The sequence below is a fragment of the Phaseolus vulgaris genome, chromosome 4, assembly GCF_000499845.2.
Source record: "Phaseolus vulgaris cultivar G19833 chromosome 4, P. vulgaris v2.0, whole genome shotgun sequence".
Classification (NCBI taxonomy): Eukaryota; Viridiplantae; Streptophyta; class Magnoliopsida; order Fabales; family Fabaceae; genus Phaseolus; species Phaseolus vulgaris.
The window spans coordinates 33,086,253-33,105,116 of NC_023756.2; the positions used below are offsets into that span (position 1 = coordinate 33,086,253).

General features: G+C 32.4%; 1 pseudogene; it reads left to right on the forward strand.

Moving 5' to 3' along the window:
- The first annotated feature begins 4,103 nt into the window (after window positions 1–4,103).
- LOC137837541 (receptor-like protein EIX1) lies at window positions 4,104–8,111 on the forward strand (annotated as a pseudogene).
- The last annotated feature ends 10,753 nt before the right edge of the window (window positions 8,112–18,864 follow it).

An 18,864-nucleotide genomic window follows, 5' to 3' on the forward strand; every position in this document is an offset into this window, starting at 1 on the left:
CTTTTCTATTTATTATAGTGGTTGAAGGCCTAGCTAGACTAGTAAGGCAAGCACTAAAAGCCAACCTTCTGTCTGGGTTAAGTTTGGAAGTAAGGAGGTAGAAGTGAGTTTCCTGCAGTTCGCGGACGACACTCTCTTCTTTTGTGAGGAATCTTGGAGCAATGTGATCATTATGAAGACTATCTTAAGGGGTTTTGAGCTAGCTTCAGCCTTGAAAATCAACTTTTACAAATTTAAGTTAGCAGTTATCAATGTTCAAAATAATAATCTTATTTGCTACTCAAAGATCCTGAATTGTGCCCAAATGGGTACTCCATTTAAATACTTGGGTCTAGAACTAGGAGGTAATCCAAGGAAGAAATCGTTCTGGGAACCTGTTCTAAACAAATTAAAAGCAAGATTAAGTGTGTGGAAGGGGAGGTTCTTATCGTTGGCAGGTAGGAGTTGTGTAATTAAGTTTGTATTCACTCCAATACCTCTTTTCTACTTGTCAGTTTTCAAAGCGCCCAATTCGGTTTACAAAAGTATTATAAGTATCCAAAGGAGATTTTTGTGGGGGTGGGGTAAGAAGAAAAGACATATATCATGAGTAAGCTGGGGAGATTTGTGTAAACCGAATGAAGAGGGAGGATTGCGATTTAAAGACATCAGAAAGTTTAACTTTTCTCTCTTAGCTAAATGGAGATGGCGTTTTATTTCTCAAGAGAAAGGGAAGTGGAAGGAGGTGCTACATTCAAAGTATGGAGCGGAGCTAGATTGTCCTCATATTCCTATGAAATACCAATCGTGGTGGTGGAGGGACCTAGTAAAAGGTATGTAGGGAGGGAGGAGGAGATGGGTGGTTCCAAGAAGAGTTACGATGGAAATTAGGGAGGGGAGATAAGGTTAGATTCTGGGAGGATGTGTGGGTCGGTGAGTCAAATCTTAAAACATCGTTCTAGAGACTGTTTTCCTTGTCAGTTAACAAGGAGCAAAAGGTGGAAGATGTAGGTGTGTGGGAGGGTTTGGATTGGCGGTGGAGGTTACAGTGGAGGCGGGACAGATTTGAGTGGGAATCTGAGATGGAAGCAAATTTTATTGAATGCATAGCAAGAGCTACTTTGAAGAGAAACATGAATGATATCCAAGTGTGGGGTCTGAGAGTTACACTGTCAATTAAACATACAAATGCCTATCTAAGCAAACTAGAGGTTTCCATCCTGTTGCTTTTGAGCTCCTTTGGAAAGCTAAAGCATTTCCTAATGTGTTGACAACAGCTTGGATGGCTATCATATATCGAATCCCAACAAGGGAGGGTCTATGTAGAAGAGGAGTGCAGATGAATGTATTGTGTCAAACCAAGGAGGAATCATGTCAACATTTGTTTATAGAATGCAAATATGTACAACTCGTTTGGTCTTTATGCCTCAAATGGTTAGGTATCTTGTTTGTTCAACATAACGACTTAAAGAATCATTTTGTGAGTTTTCATTGTGCTCAGCCAGTTGTAAGCAAAATCTTGTTTAAAAAGGTATATGAGTAGCTATTGTAAGGTGTATTTGGGACCAGAGAAATACTATCATGTTTAAACAAGCAGTAGTAGATGCTGAAGAGATTTTTCAGATGGCCCAACTCAAGTCATGGTCATGGATGAAGCATAGGTCATACTCCTTTAATTACTCCTTTGCGGATTGGACTCTTAATCCGGTTACATGTATAAAAAGCATTAAGTAATAAGGTGTGAGTGGTAGAGGGGCAGTATGAGTATCGGCGGTCCTTTTAGTGAACCAATGTAAGGTTAAGAGGGGTCCTGGGTGCAGGTTTGGGTTCTACAGAGGGCTGGTAGCAGCGCTTCAAGAGGTACACAATGCTATAAACAGAGTTGCAGTCTTGTTTCTACTTAAGGCTGGATGGGATTAAGCTTTGCTTTGCTGGTTGCTGGGTTTGGTAGATAAACAAGTGTCGGTGCATGCAAAGCTGAAGGAATATGAGAAACAGGGTTTGGTTCAGATTGGTAGATGTAGGGCATATTCATTTTACAAGCATTGGCTGGATTGAATGTGTCTAATAATCTGAATGGTAATCATGAAGCTGATGTTATGTTGACAAAGATGTCTTGGTTTTGGTGAAAGAAATGTTGGTTGATGCTTACAGGTGTCGTTCAATGGTTTGTAGTATGGGGCCATCAAGTGCAGTATATTTCATCTGTGTTAGGGGCTTCTCGGTCCAGGTTTTGAGCTGTATTAAGCTGTTGGTTTTTTAGTGTTTGTGGAGCCTGTTTGGCAGCCAAGGCATCACTCAAGGGGCTTAATATGGGCTTTCTATTAAGCTGGGCTGGTTTAAGTTGTGGCCTGGAGGAGCAGATTTGCTGGGTCTAGATTGGTAGATGCAGAGTAGGTTCAAATCATGTGTTGCGGCTGTTTGCTTTTTGTCTGGAGCTCATAAGATGCATTTGAAGGTGCTGTTATCAGATGGAATAACCACCACCAAACCAACTAATAAATGGAAGTTGTATGATGGGTGGATACTTTGGTTTTCTTTGATGAGTGAAGAAGGGGGACTAAAACCTGGCCAGGAACCTATCCCTAAGGGGATGTTGCGGTGCTATTTTTGTGTGATGCAGCCTTTTTTGCAGGTGCAGATTAGGATGAGTTTTCTGTTATATCATAAATTGTTTAAAGAGTAGCTGGTGTGCTTGACTTGAAGGTGCAGTTTTGTTGCTATCCTTGTGAGGCATTCTCAGCTTTCAAGCTAATGCTGACTAGGAATAGGGAAGCAAACTCTTTGTTTTGCAACCTCTTATGTATCATGCTTTTTTTATTAATTATGTTTTTAATTTTTAAGATGAAGGAAACAGTGTTTGTTTTTTATAAGAGTTGAGAGATTCTTAAAGTAATTATTTTTTTCTGATATAAAAAACATCTTTTTACATCTTTTTTAATCTTTTATGTAATATTTGTATGCTAGACCGATATTTATTTTTGCAGTAATGACTAGATTCATTCATGTTTTCCTTTTTTATTTACAATATTATTTACATTTTTTAAATTTATACCTAAATAATTTACTATAAAAAAAAACTCATTTGCTAGTAATATGAGATGACACTATGAAGAAGAGAGAACAAGTGAGATAAGCTTTCACTACTAAAATACATAATATTTTTGTGGAAATTTCCTCAATATTTAGTAATCTAAAAGAAACATAATTTTTACGAATTTAAAAAAAAATCAGTGAAATTAGAAAATTTTCTAATAGTATTTATTTTTATATAATATTTTATGTCTACATAAAAATAAATAACATTATTTTGTTATTCAAGTACCCTATTAAATTGTATTAATTTGGATTCTTTCTATTTCGTTACGAAAAATTAACCATCTTATTAACTTTCAAATAAAGATATTGCAAATAGTACAATTTGTTCAAAACAATTGCATTGTGAAATGCCTTTTCAGAGCAATTTCTTAATTTTGTATCTTTCAAATATTAACTTTCAATTCTTTCATTATTTGCAAGGAGGAATTTGATGGTTTATTTTTTCATATAATTTTGTCCTTTAAAATGAAAATTCAGAAGTCTTCGAAGTCAGATTAAAATAGAATTATTGTCCTAAAAAATGTTCCGATGATTGATTTATTCCACAACTACCAAATTTGTGTTCATACTATAAAACCAACAACATTTCATTTGGCAGCAATTTCATTTGGCAGCAATTTCATTGTGGATGCTATGTAATTTATAGTTTATTTTATGCATAAGATAAATTAAGTTATATTATTTTATGTGAATTGAATAAAATACTGATTAAAAAATTTAATCTATTGAAATGCATAATAAATATAAAATTGAAATGTCATTCATTTTTTTTTATTATTTGAAGAGATAAAAATAAAATGAATTTCAAAAGTAATCATGTAGTGCACTAATGAGTGCCTTTCATTACTCTATATTTGTTGCCTTTTATTTACTTTATTTAGTACTTTATGTATGTATCAATCATATCGTATCAATCATAGTTGTAATAAGCAGAAAAATGACTCAAATAACAGTAAAAGTGCTAACGAGTTGGTGTGTATATATATGTGGGTATTGGGAATGCTAAATTCCGAAGCCCTATCAGTCAGTATATTTCTAATATTCACTTTCTCTCTCTCTTGTGATAATGAGGAATTTGAAAGTGATGATGCTTGTGGTGTGTGTGGTGTTGCAGGTTGTTCATGGAGAACACCAAATAAGATGCCTTCCAAAGGAGAGGGAAGCACTCCTCCGATTCAAGGCTGCCATTGTCGATCCCTACGGCATGCTCTCCTCTTGGTCCACTCCCAACTGTTGTCAGTGGGAGGGGATTCGCTGCAGCAACCTCACTGCCCATATTCTAGGCCTCCACCTTCCTGGACAGTATTATTTCGAATATCATGATGAAGAAATCTCTGAACGTTATATCAGCGGAGAGATCCACGAGTCATTGATGGAGTTGCGACAATTAGAGTATTTGAACCTCAGTTCTAATTCTTTTGAAGGCAGTCACATCCCAGAGTTTCTTGCTTCTCTCACAAAGTTGAAATACCTTGATCTCTCTTCATGTTATTTTATCGGAGAAATTCCAATTCAGTTTGGTCTCTTTCTCATTTGAAATACTTAAATCTCGCTTATAATTCTCTGGAGGGTTCAATCCCTCGTGAACTTGGGAATCTCTCTCAGTTGCAGTATCTTGATATTGGAAGTAATTCTTTGGAAGGAGATGTACCATCTCAGCTTAGTAATATCTCTCAGTTGCAGCATCTTGATCTCAGATATAATTCTTTGCAAGGAAACATTCCTTCCCAACTAGGAAATCTCTCCCAGTTGCAGGAGCTCTAATCTTGGAGGATGTAATGATATTAGAAGATGTTATGGTACTCTAAAAATTAACGAAGGAGGTCAGTGGCTCTCAAATGTCATTTCTTTAACTCATCTTTCCTTACAGGACATATCTAGTTTTAACACTTCACCTAGCTACTTTCGAATGATTGCCAAGCTACCAAAACTAAGAGAACTGAGTGTAATTCATTGTGGCCTTTCCAATCATTTTCTCAATTCATTCCAGCCTTCCAACTTCAATTTTTCTACTTCCCTTTCTGTCCTTGATCTTTCTTCTAACTCCTTCACACAATCAATGGCTGTCAAACACCACTTCCAACCTTGTTGAGCTTGACCTTTGGAGGAACCTCTTGGAGGGCTCCACATCAAATCATTTTGGCTTGGCCATGAATTCGCTTCAACACCTTGACCTCTCCTATAATGTGTTCAAGGGTGAGGATTTGAAATCATTCATGAATATATGCACCCTACGTTCATTATACATGCATAAAAACAATATGACCGAAGACCTTCTGTCAATTCTTCGTAATTTTTCTAATGGTTGTGTTAGATACTCACTTCAAGAGTTACAGTTGTCAAACAATCAAATCACGGGATCCGTATCTGACCTTTCAATATTCAAATCTTTAAAATCATTGGATCTTTCCGGCAATCAATTGGAACATTTGTCAACTGGATCTAAATCTTTAGAAGACAGTGTTCCAATGTCATTTGAGAGCACATGTAATTTGGAGTCATTGGATTTGTCATATAATAAGTTGAATGAAGATTTGGCTGTCGTATTTAATTATTTGTCCAGATGTTGTAGATATTCATTGCGAGAACTATATCTTGGTCAAAATAAATTCAACGGTGCACTTCCTGATTTCTCAATGTTTTCCAAGTTGGAAATCCTAGATGTATCAGGGAATCAATTAAAGGATGGAGTTCCAAAGTCACTTCACAATGCTTCTATTTTGCGTATATTGGACCTATCCAATAATAGTTTGAGTGAAAATCTTCCCACAATAATCCATCACTTATCCCAATATGTTCGATACTCATTGCAACGTTTACATCTGAGCTTGAATCAAATTAGCGGCACTTTGCCTAACACCCTCACAATATTCCCATCATTAAAAGGATTATATCTTGATGGTAATAAGCTAAATGGGACAATTTCTGAAGATCTTCGGTTTCCTACTCAACTTGAAGAACTAAGTTTAATGTCAAACTCTTTGAAAGGTGTGATAAAGGACTCTCATTTTACTAATATGTCAAAGTTAGAAACATTGGAGTTATCAGATAACTCATTAGTCTTGAAATTCAGTCCAAATTGGGCTCCATCATTTCAATTGGGTTATATTGGATTGAGATCTTGCAAAGTTGGTCCATTATTTCCAAAATGGATACAGTCACAAAACAAAATTCGTTTCCTTGACATTTCAAATAATGGAATATCTGACACTCTTCCAATATGGTTTTGGGATAAATTTGAATTGCGATACCATATCAGTATCAACATTTCATGCAACAATCTACGAGGTATGATTCCTGATTTGTCACCAGAGAACCATTTTTTGCACCTTAATTTTGGTTCAAATCAATTTGAAGGTCCTATTCCATCATTTTTACGAGATTCACTGAACCTTGATCTGTCTAACAATAAATTTACAGATTCTTTTTTGTTTTTATGTTCTGGTGGTGTAGTTGGAACTTTATATCAATTGGACCTTTCAAATAATAAGTTGTCTGGAGAAATTCTAGATTGTTGTACCCAATTCAAATCATTGGTTTATTTAAACATGAGTCAGAATAATTTTTCTGGAAAAATTCCTACTTCACAAGGATCACTCCTTGAACTTCAAGTATTGTTATTGAGAAACAATAACTTAACAGGTGAATTATCTTCTTCCTTGAGAAATTGCATAAAGTTAGTGATGCTAGATATGACAGAAAATAGATTATCAGAATCTATTCCAGATTGGATTGGGAGCAAATTGCTAGAGTTACAATTTTTAAGCTTGGGAAATAATTCCTTCAATGGAAGTTTACCTTTACAAATTTGTTATCTAAAAAGCATTCAACTCTTGGATCTCTCACTAAACAACATATCTGGACAAATTCCTAAATGCATAAAAAACTTCTCCTCAATGACTCAAGTGCCTTCTTTAAGAGATTATCAAGTTCATTTGTATATGGCCTACATAAACTCTTTCTCGATTTATCTTACATACAATTTGAATGCATTCTTGATGTGGAAAGGATCAGAGCAAATGTTCAAAAATAATGGATTATCACTTTTGAAAAGCATTGATCTCTCGAGCAATCAATTATCGAGAGAAATTCCAAAAGAAATAGCTAATCTTTTTGGATTGATTTCATTGAATTTATCAAGAATTTATTTGACAGAGAAAATTCCTTCAAATATTGGAAAGTTAACCTCACTTGAATTTCTTGATTTGTCAAGAAACCAACTTGTTGGTTCGATTCCTTTGAGTCTTGCTCAAATTGATCGACTCACGATATTAGATTTGTCACATAATTATTTATCCGGAAAAATTCCTACTGGCACACAATTACAGAGTTTCGATTCATCAAAATATGAAGGCAATGTTGATCTGTGTGGACCGCCATTAAAGAAATTGTGTATTGATAGAGTGTCGAGACAACAACCAATTGCTAATTTTCACGAGAATGACAATTTGATTTTCAATCGTGAATTTTACACAAGTATGGCAATTGGATTTGTTATGAGCTTTTGGGGAGTGTTTGGCTCAATCTTAATAATACGTTCTTGGCGCCATGCATATTTCAAGTTCTTAAGTAATTTAGAAGACATTCTTTATATCATGGTAGCAATGAAAGTTTTCAAATGGTGACAGAGAAGATAATAGGTAATATTCTTCTATTGATGTGTTAGAAACTCGATTTTCCCTTTTTAAATTTGTATTATTATTATTATAAATAATTTTCACAAACCTCAGTTACTCTTTTTCAAAATTATTGAACGTATATCTTAGAATAGAAAGTACTTTTCCTATGATATTAAGATTAATATTGAAGGGAATGTGTCAAAATTGTTTTGAGTCCTTTTCATACTAAGTTGCTTTCTCATTTGTATAAATACTCTTTTGCTTTTAATATTTGAGTTTTCTTTGGATTTTTTTTTTATTATTCTTATTATTTCCATTTTTGGCAGAGGAAATTTGGATAAGAGGTGTGAAGGAGTGTATGTCAGAAAATGAATTTGTTATTCAAGATTGAAAGTGTTGTGAGGGTAAAGGACATCAAAGAACATATCAAAGAGCCACTTGGATTTGGAGAAAGAGAATTGAAGAAGGGTTGTTGAACACCTTTGGACTTGAGGGAGCCAATTGTGATTGTGATGTTTTTAATTTTCCTTTTTCTGGGCATTTTGTTCATAGCTTAGCCTTTAGATATGCTTACTCTTTCGTCTCAAGTTGTTAGTCATACAATGATTTCATGAATCTTCATAATGCTAATTACTTATTAATTTTTGAGTCATGTTCTTTGATTATGTAAAATTAACACTTGATATGTATACTTGTTTCTACCTTAATATCTTGTATGTGATTAAAACAGTTCATATGTGAATCAATTTAATGTGTACTTTAGTTAAATTTTACCTTCATCAGAGTAACGTGGTTTGAATCACAAGAAAGTGAAAGTTAGATTGTAAGTTGAAGAATTTATAAAAGCACAAGTTGAACTTTTTTATCATTTGTAAAATAATTTATTTGAATTGTTAAATTTCTTGATAATTGATTTGAGTGTTAAAGTTAAATACAGATTTTAAAAAATTGAGTTTACCCTACCTTACTCTTAGCTTGCTTCTTCCATAGACCCAAGGGTAATTTGTTGGCTTCCTTATCTTTATTGTTTGGAGCATCTTCAGAGTTTTGACCTTCATCTTCTCTTTTCTTCTTTTCCTAAAATATGATGCAGATGATATTTAGTTAGAACTTCATCTTGAATTGCATAGAGATATTATCGATATTGCATTCAAAAATTACAAAGCCAACACTAATTGAACTGAAAAGCAAAGAATATTGATATTGCACAGTCGAAACACAAAACTTGATTTCATTCAGGTGGAAGGAATGAAGCACTACAGCTAGAAAAAAAGGAACAAGGAGATAGGAGAAAAGAATTAGGAACTATTAGCAACCTGAGATGGAAAATTCAGAGGACAGTGGAGTAGCCAAAAGCCAAATACTACTGGTTGCATAGCAGGAAAGATAAGGTGTAAGCTAGCTGATTTATGAGATGTAGAGAATTTGATTATGCAATTCTGCAATGCTGATTCTGCAGTAATTAAACACAGATTTTACAATGTTAAATGTAAAGAATTGATATACCTCTTAGCCTAGGAGGGGTAAGGTTTTTGTTGATTGTGATGCAGGCAAAGGAAGAAGAAAGTTGTGAATTTAACTTCTGCAAAGCTGATTCTGCAGTATGCAGAGAATTGTTTTACAGGGGCAACAGAAGATCAAATTGGCTAAGCATCTCAGACAGTGTAGATTAAGGATGAAAGAAGACAGAGGAGAATGGATGTAGAAAGTTAGAAGCAAGGTGATGGTCAAAGGAGTCATAGTGCAACATAAAGATGAATTTGGTTACTGTAGAAAAGGAAAATGCAGAGGGAAATAGGAACTACAGGACTGTCGCAATAAGGCAAAGCAATTGGCTTAGAATAAGGAGGAGGTTAAAGTGCAAGTGCTTAGGTGGAAGAAGGCCACAGTTTTGCTAGGCAAAAGTTCCAAACGGGCACAGGAGGAAGTTAAGACTTGTCCAACATGCTTTATACTGTCTGCAACATTTATTTATACAGAATCTGAATGTCAAATCACTATGCAGGTTTGCTGCATAATCTGGTCATGCAAGGATAGTGGGAACTTTGATAAAAATAGTTTAGGAATTCATGAGCTTTATGTTTGGTTTAACGTAGTATATAATGTTTTAGATGAGGTTTATTTTTTATTTGTACAAGGGTATGAAAAAAAACTTAATTTTACTCTACCTTAAAAGAGATATGACAAGCTCAATTTTGTTCATTTTCCTTACTTTAGCCTTTAAATCTAAATTTCATATTTCCTGTAAAGTTATTAGTCATATAATTTGATTAATCTTTATAACATTCGTTAATATTATTTCTTTGATTTTGATTTCTTTTTTCCATGTTCGATTATGTTAAAGTAATACTTATCTTATAAGAAAAAATAAACTACTGTACTTTGCACAGGTAAAATTCTTCGTGTATTAAAAAATTTAAACTTTATATTTATGAATTCAAAATTCATTTATGATATATATTTAGATTGTTTATTTTGTCCTCTTGCATGTGTTTTATTTTATATCTATAATAAAATAAATTCCTGAAAAAATATATTTATTTCCAAGTCAATCCAAATTAGTTATTTTTATATATATTTTTTCAAGAAAACAATAATCAAATTTAGAGATAAATAATTAGTCACTATATTAACTAAATTAGTTGCTAATTTAGAGACTAAAAAAATATTAGCATCTAATATGGTTTATATGATTAATAAAATATTATAAAATAGTTTTTAAATTGATATCTAAATTAGCTAACGAAGTTTTAACTATTGTTTTCGTTGACAAACCTGGGTCGATTCTTGAAAGTGGATTCTGGGTCAACCTTTCAAGACTGCCGCTTCGAGATGCTTGAGGATCATAATGAGAAGAGCTCCACCTGTTAACAAAACTCTAATGATCAAGTCAGTGAGAGCATAAAAATATGAGTGTAGTGTAAATTTCATGGAATCATGCTTACCTTTTGTTCGGGGTCTTAAAGTCCTTCTATAACACTCGTATATCTCTCTTCAGGAGTTAGTAACCGCATAATAAGTTGTTAATATATCCCCTTTTATTTTTGGTATTGATATGTGGAGTATCGTCTCCGTTTGTTGAGATTTGAAGCAACATATTTCAATTGAGTATTAGATATTTAGGTCGTTTTGTTTTTATTCCCGACGCATTTAATTTATTCACTATCTACTCAAGCTAACCTCTTTTAAGGCCATTGGGTCTGCCTTTATTTGGGCCGATTTCTATCTGTTGGGCCAGAGTTAAGTGAGCCGAAGAGGTATACCTTAAGTGGTCGGGTCATAACCAATCACGACCGAATAATATACGACTACTAATATTTTATATTTAAAATTAGTTTCTAAAAGACTAATAAAGACTAATTTAGAACATAAGTAGTTAGTAATTAAAACTTTGGTAGCCAATAGTTAAATACCAATTTATAAACTATTTTGTAAATGTTTATTAATAATATAAACTACTTTAGATATCAATAACTTTTTAATTTATAAAATGGTTTATAATTTAGTCAATATAGTGACTAATTATTTTGGTTTCTAAAATTAGTATTTATTTAACAATTTTTTTTAGTGTATTATCCGGTTTAATTAGGTTTTTTTGTTAAAAATATATATAAGTCAAATATAAAAGAATGTATACGTTTGTTTGGTTCGATCCAAATTGATTTTAAGGAAAAAAAATATAAATTAATTTTTTTATCAGTTTTTGTAATTTGTAATTTTATTTTTTTATTAAGAATTTATCTCCTTTTCATCTTTTAAGTTAAACTATAATAATAAAAAGTATAAAAAAATATGTTACTAAAAATCTAATAAGTATAGTAAATAATAAACTAATAAAATTAAGACTTAATATCATTAAAAGCTAAAATCATCTTTTATTGAGTTTAACACCCACTACGCAAAAATTTAAAATCTTCAATAAAAAAAAATACAATAGGTGATGGATTTTTGCCTTCATATTTTTGGATTTGTGGATGAGTTGCGGAAGCTTCACGGTTTGAAGATGGAACAAGGTCCTCCTAAAAGTGGCGGTGACCTTGAAGGTGCATGATAGGTAGGATTTGAGAGTGGTGAGGCCAACTCTACTTGGAAAGGGAAAGTTTGTGAAGATTAAGAGCCTAACCTAGGAGGTTTTGTGAAATTGGCACAATTTTGGCAGCAATTCACTCATGTATTAATCTTTTATTTACATGACCCAAACTCCTTTATATATAGCAAGAGTGGGATGAATATGAAAAGAGAATTGGAGGGAAATTCAAATGTTGGCACATGGGAAGGTGGCTCCTAAATTCAGCACATGTGAGGTAGGTTCTAGAATTCTTCCATGTGCTAGGAGTTCTAGAACCTTACGCTCCACTTAGGCTAAATGTGGGTTGGACCTAAGTTTAATTAGGAGTAGGAAACTCTAATTAAACTTAGGTTAGCCTTTGAGGTACCACTTTGCATGTTTCAACAAAAATTCAAAAGAATTAAACTATGCTACTTTTGACAAAAATGTAAAAACTATTCTACACTAGAGTTTATGACATGTAGAATGCGTCCTCTTGACCCCTCCTTGACCATAACTCTAGTGGTTGCCTCAATTTGACATTTTGGTGGCCTTTCAATGGATTGGTGCTGGGACCTCTTCCATCATCCCCTCCCTCTTGAAAAGGATTTGTCCTCAAATCCAAGGCTTCGTCCTCGTCATTAGTAGGGGGATGTGTGTGGTTGGATGGTGTCCACCATCTCCTCCTTCTTGAGAAAATATATCCTCAGATCCACTGGGTTGATCTCAGATAGCAGCCTCTTGCTTTGACAACTATGCTCGTCCTCCCGGATCAAACGTCCATCTAAGGAATCATCAAACAAAGCAAATGTGTTAGTTTGAACAATTGTATAAAAATCAATTCTATTAAGTTGTCTTTCCTCTTGTTTTTCTATTGTTTTTGACAACTTTTTACAAGATTTCTTTAGGGAGGAGTTCATAATTTTCTTTTCTTTCAAAAGCTCAAGAGTTTTATCAATTCCAAAATGACTTATGAATCCTCCTTCATGTGAATCATTTACAAGGAGTTTTCTATGTGTTATTTGGGGTATGCAAAGTTTTTCTTCTTTAAATAAGTACCCCTCTTAAACATAAAACCCTCCATGTGCTCTATGTTGGTACTTAGCAAAAGTGGGTGCAAAATCTTGATAAAGTTTAGGTAGGTTATCAAATCCAAGAATTTGGGCTCCAAGTTTGAAAAATAGGACATGTTTCCTTGATAGAGTATCCACCACAATATTTGTATTTTCCTTCTTGTATTTGATAACATGGAATTCGCTCAAGAAATCCCATCCACTTTGCATGTATTTTTAACTTGTGTTGACTCTTTAAAGATTTAAAAGACTCATGCAGGGCCCTCACAAATGTATAAAGCTCTTTGTTATAGATGGGGTAGTTGAGGGTTGCACCATGAAGTTTTTCAATAAAATATGCAATTGGGTGCCCACCTTGCAACAACCCAACACCTATTCCTACTCCCAATGCATCACACTTTAGCTCAAAAGTTTTTACAAAGTTTGGTAAAGCTAGAATGGGTGCATTGGTGAGTTGAGCTTTCAACCTTTGAAATGCTTGCTCATGCTTCTCCATCCAACAAAATGGAGTGTCTTTCTTCACTAACTCATTGAGTGGTGAAGCTAGACTTGAGAAGTTAGGATCAATTCTCCTTTTATAACTTGCTAGACCATGAAAACTCCTAACATCTCCAACATTTTGTTGTGTTGGCCATTCTTGGATGGCTTTGATTTTCTCGGGGTCAACATGTACCCCATTTTTGTTAGCTATAAAAACCAAAGACACTACACTATCAACATAGAAAGTACATTTATCACTATTAGCAAAGAAACTATTAGCCCTAAACACTAAGAAAACTTCCTTAAGGTGGCTTAGGTAATCATAAACTACTATATATTTACCTATGCAATCCCTCTTTAAAGATTCTATTTTTACTATGCTTGTAAGGGGTGTTGTAAGATATTCCTCATTCTTTGTAGATCCCTCTTCTTCTTTTTCAAACATCCCCCTCATTTGACTTTTCTATTTCTTTCTTCTTTTGTTTCTCATTTTCTTCACTCTCACTAGTTTCTTTTTCTTGGCTACTATTATTGTCCCTTAAGATCATAGATCTTTCATTGGAACAATGAGATGCTAAATGACTCTTACCAAGATATTCTAAACATTGAATTATTCTAGCATGAGTGTGTGAGATATGCTCGGATAGGTTTTGGGAAAGTTCTAGAGATGTTTCTTTTATATGTTCTTCCCCTCTTTGGAACTCATCCTTGTCATAAGATACAGAGTATGAACTTTGTTTTTGACTTGATTGTTTTCTCAAAATTTGTTTTTCATTTTTAATGCTAAGTTGAATCAAGTCATTTAAATCTCTATAAGGTAGAAGTTCAACTTTGTTTCTTATCTCAAGTTTGAGACCACTTAAAAACCTAGATATGGTGGTTTGGTTTTCTTCGTTAATCTCTGCCCTTTTCATATATAACACCATCTTTTGTCAATATTCTTCTACACTTGGATTTTTTTGTTGGAGCCTTTGGAGCTTGTCCATTAACTCCTTATTATAATAGGAAGGAAGATGGCGACGTCTTAAGGCTCCCCTAAGGTCATTCCAATATGTAATGGGAGGGTCCTTATGAAGGCACATTTTTCTCTCAAGGGCATTCCACCAATACATAGCATTATCTTGAAAACTTAGGATGGCTAAGGGTACCTTTCTTTCCTCACTTACTCTATGGAAAGCAAACAATTGTTCTACCTTCTTTTCCCAATCTAGATAGGATTCTACATTTTCTTTTCCATGGAAATAAAGTAGATTTACCGTAACCTCCTTAGTGCTTTCTTTTCTTTCCTTTCTAACTCTTCTTGGGGGTGGTTGATAATATTCATTGATCCTAAGGCTTTGTTCCCTATATGATTCATGAGCTAGATGGATGTGAACTCTTTTTCGATTTAGTGTATTCATCTTTAACCATTTTCAAATCATCTTGTATTTGAACAAATTGAGCTTTATGATGCAATTGTCTAGATGAAAGTGCTTGAACGTCTTGAGCAACTTTTTCCAAAAGGTTTTTAAGAATTGTCATATCACTTTTACTAGAATTGCGAGATGGAGAAGACACGGTTAAAGACTTGTGTCTTAAGTATTTTACCTCAAAAAAGATAAGGATAGTAGTGAAGGTAGCTTTCCAGAAAAGAGAGGTGAGTCACTAGGACTTCTTAAGTACCAAGTCTTTCCTTGCCAAAAACTATCCCTCAAAACTTATCTCACACCTTTTTCTAAGTAAACTACGTGAGTCACAAGTAGAATGAAGACAAAATTTTATGCAAAGAAAATAATGCAAAACAATTACTAGACATGTAATTAAAGCAAAACAATTACTAAGCACAAATTAAAGATTGCTAACTACAAAGCTTTAAACTAGACGATTCCTAAGGTGAGGCTTCTAGACACTTGGAGCCATTGAAGACACACTCACCGTCTACACGTAATTAGTCCACTAATTAATCAAAGTTGAATTTAATTACAACTCAAAGGAAATACAAAAGAAATTGAATTACACAAAATAAAATTCAAATTTCCTAAACTATGCACTCCTTGGCTTATGATTGATCTTCCTTGATGTGTTTTACAAAGTGTATGTATTTGGATTTGTATTTGCTGCAGCTCCTTGCCTTAACCTCTTATGGTTAGCCAATTAAAATCTTCAAAACAGTACCTACTAAGTAGGGATGGACTCTCCACAAGGTTAATTCCACTTAACAAGCACCAATTTGAATTTTGTTCACCAACAATTTAGAGGTCAAGAAATGAAAGCAAAGAACAATTCAAATTTAAAAATAGGACAACAACAAATGGATTGATTTATAGAATACAACTAGAAGGAATATTGAATAAAATTGAAAAGCAATCAAATAGGAACTCAACAAAAGGTGGCACACAAATGGAACCTAGAGAATGACACTAGAATTGATTAAAAACAAACCAAAACAGTACTACTGGAAATTTTAGGTACCAAAAAGCGTGACTTATAAAATTTATGTTGAGTTGGCTATTTGAAATTTGATTCTGAAATTTGAACCACAAAAAATTCAAGGTCTTAGCAAAGTTTTGGCGTTGGAATCACACCAAAATTATGCACCAAATAATTGTGATAAATTTTTCAAAATTCTTGTCCAATTACCGTTTCTTTTGGCGCCATGATGCACACTTTTTTTGTTTGATTTATCATTTTTTCTTTGTTTTGTCTTTTGATCTGATTCTTTTTTTTCTTGCTTTTCTAATACATCAATCTGTATAGATCCACATTTGCATAATTTTTCTTCAACGTATTTTAATTTCATAACAAAAACACAGCCAACACAGAATTTGAAAAACAGAGTAATCCTAATCCTAGAATGAAAAACAGATTGAAGAACTTCAAAAACACAATGGAGTGAATGCATATGAATTTGTATGGATCTAGCATACAAATATGAACTCAAACTAAAAAATAAAAATGCACCAAAGGATCAACAAACACAGAATTATAAATCTGGACTCAAATCAAGAAACCAAAATTATCAACAAAATCAACACTACATGGATTTGATGACAAATTAGGAGAAACATGACTTAGACAAAACACAATTGGATTCAGAAATTAAAATGACTTAAGACACACAAAATGAACCGAATAGAATTGCAAATAAGACTCAAATAAACTAAAAACAGAACAACAACACAATTGTATATAGATTCCTACACAAATGTGAAAATTAGAAGCTCAAGAACAACTTGAACACAGTGCACCGATTGGATTTCTCCAAACAACACCTAAATCAAATTAAAATGTAAAAAATAGCAAGACAATATGGAGAATTGAAGAACAACACGGAAACAAGAAGAACACAAAAATTAAAATGAAAGAAGGCATTTAGCTCTTCAAGAACCATAGCTCATGATACCAAATGATGGATTTGTGCCTTCATATTTTCGGATTTGTTGATGAGTTGCGGAAGCTTCACGGTTTGAAGATGGAACAAGGTCCTCCTAAGAGTGGTGGTGATCTTGAAGGTGCATGATAGGTAGGATTTGAGAGTGGTGAGGCCAACTCTACTTGGAAAGGGAAAGTTTGTGAAGATTAAGAGCCTAACCTAGGAGGTTTTGGGCAAGGAGTGAAATTGACACAATTTTGGCAGCAATTCACTCATGTATTAATCTTGCATTTACATGACCCAAACTCCTCTATATATAGCAAGAGTGGGCTAAATATGAAAAGAGAATATAAGGGAAATTCAAATGTTGACACATGGGAAGGTGACTCCTAAATTCAGCACATGTGAGGTAGGTTCTAGAATTCTTCCATGTGCTAGGAGTTCTAGAACCTTACGTTCCACTTAGGCTAAATGTGGGCTGGACCTAAGTTTAATTAGGAGTAGGAAACTCTAATTAAACTTAGGTTAGCATTTTAGGTACCACTTTGCATGTTTTAACAAAAATTCAAAAGAATTAAACTATGTTACTTTTGACAAAAATGTAAAAATTATTCTACACTAGAGTTTATTACATGTAGAATGCATCCTCTTGACTCATCTTTGACCATAACTCTACTGATTGTCTCAATTTGACATTTTGGTGACTTTTCAATGGATTGTTGTTGGCCTCTTCTATCAATAGGTTTACATGAAAAATTTGACTAAGTCACCAAATATCTATTGTTGTAACTTGTAGAAAATAAAACATCTATCACTTAAACTTAAATTGCAACACGTTTTTTTTTTTTACAGAGAGAATTTAAAAGTAAATTATATCACTAGTGAAAAAAAAAAAAAGTTATTTACAACACTCACATAGTTGTGGGTGAAACCGCGGTTTAAGACTATTTCTTTTTACTCTATTTCGAAGCACACCATTTACACATTCATTTTCGGTTGCACGCACAACAGATCAGTTCTTCCTCGATGCATTCTCCATTTCACTCTTCTCATCACTCATTGCAAACTCCATTTGTATTTATTTTTGTCTTTTTCTTATTGGTTTCAATGCTGAAGGTTTTCTTTCCGCCGCTCTTTTCTCCTTCACCATGAACGCTACCTTTCACTGAAGGTTGGTGCCTTTAAATTTTTCTTTTTAGTATTATTAGTATTTATTATAATTTATATTTATTATTAATTTATATTTGTATTATGTTACTTATTAGGTTAGAATAAAATGATTAAATTGTTAGATTGTAAATAGATTTATATTATTTAATATTTATAATTAATTTAATAATTTTAATTTGTATATTTAATATTTAATATTTATTATAATTTTTATTTATTAGTAATTTATATTTATATTATATTATGTTAGTTGTTAGATTAGGATATAATTAATAAATTGATAGATTGTAAATCTATTTATATTATTTAGTATTTATAATTAATTTAACGATTTATAATTAAATTTTGTAATTGGATTATAAATAATTTATTATTTTTTAATTGATATTCTTTATTTATAACTGTAATTAAATTTTTTAATTTTATATTGCATTCTAGATGTAAACATATTGAAATAAAACATCATTTTATAAGATATCATGTTCAAAAGAGTATGGTTGATTTGTAGTATATTTCCAATGAGGAACAAGTGCCATATATTATTAGATATTACTAATATTATTAAATATTATTAATATTATTAATATTATTAAATATTATTAATATTATTAAATATTATTATATTATATAAATAGTGTTAATATTATTAATATTATAAATAATATTAATTTTATTAATATTTTTATTAATAGTATTTATATTGTTAATGTTATTATTACTGATATTATTAATTTGATTATATTATTAATATTATTAATACTATTAATATTACTAATTTTATTATTATTATTATTATTATTATTATTATTATTATTAATATAATACTAATTATATTATTATATTCATATTATTAATTTTATAATATTAATAATATCTTATACTTATTAGTTATGATTATTAATTTTTTATTATTATTATTTTTGAGTATTATTTATGATTTTATAATTAATTATATTATAATAATATTTTTAATATTATGTATATAATTATTATGATAATAGTTGGTAGGTAATAGATATCCGTGGGTAATAGTTGGTAGGAAAT